At 36.1% G+C, this 962-nt stretch overlaps 1 non-coding gene across 1 annotated transcript; it reads right to left on the reverse strand.

Moving 5' to 3' along the window:
* Positions 1-268: 268 nt before the first annotated feature.
* On the reverse strand, positions 269-375 carry LOC139887125 (small nucleolar RNA R71). The gene has a single exon (XR_011772969.1). It is a non-coding gene; the product is annotated as a small nucleolar RNA R71 (small nucleolar RNA).
* Positions 376-962: the final 587 nt, after the last annotated feature.

Here is a 962-nt window from a genome sequence, read left to right on the forward strand (position 1 = left end):
AATCCTACACATGGTGACTAATCAATGCCAATTTAGTGGTGCGCTGAAGGAAGATCCAAATGAACATCTTCGTACCTTTAATAGGATCTGTACACTATTCAAAATCAGAGAAGTTGAGGATGAACATATATATCTCATGTTATTTCCCTGGACTTTAAAGGGAGAAGCCAAAGATTGGTTAGAATCGTTACCTGAAGGGACGATTGATACATGGGACGTTTTAGTTGAAAATTTTTTTAAACAATTCTTTCCGGCATCTAAAGCCGTAAGACTTCAAGGAGAAATTGTTACGTTCACACAAAAGCCAAATGAAACTCTATATGAAGCGTGGACAAGATTTGAAAAGTTATTAAGAGGATGTCCGCAACATGGTTTAGACACTTGTCAAATAGTACAAATATTCTACCAAGGATGCGACATCACTACAAGAAAAGACATAGATATAGCAGCTGGTGGTTCCATTATGAAGAAAACCGCAACTGACGCTTACAAAATTATTGATAACACTGCTTCCCACTCACATGAGTGGCACCAAGAAAAAGATATCATTAGATCATTTAAAGCAGCTAGAGCCGATTCTAGCCATTACTTCGATTCCATTTCCGCAAAGATAGATGCTGTCGAGAGACGAATGGAAAAGATGACTAAAGATATCCACTCAATACGAATTAGTTGTGAGCAGTGTGGAGGACCACATTTAACAAAAGATTGTCTCAGTATTGAACTAACAATAGAATAAAGAGAGAATGTTTCATAAATAAACCAAAGGCCTGGAAATAATAATTATCAACCGCCAAGACCGATCTACAATCAAAACCAAAATTATAACCGAAATGTTCCATACAACAACCAACAAGTATCCAATAATACTTATAATCAGCAAAGAGCTATTTTTCATAACAAACCACCACAAACCGATGATAAAAAGCTAAATTTAGAAGATATGATGTCGAAGCTAGTTG

The sequence above is a fragment of the Rutidosis leptorrhynchoides genome, chromosome 1 (assembly GCF_046630445.1).
Source record: "Rutidosis leptorrhynchoides isolate AG116_Rl617_1_P2 chromosome 1, CSIRO_AGI_Rlap_v1, whole genome shotgun sequence".
Taxonomy (NCBI): domain Eukaryota; kingdom Viridiplantae; phylum Streptophyta; class Magnoliopsida; order Asterales; family Asteraceae; genus Rutidosis; species Rutidosis leptorrhynchoides.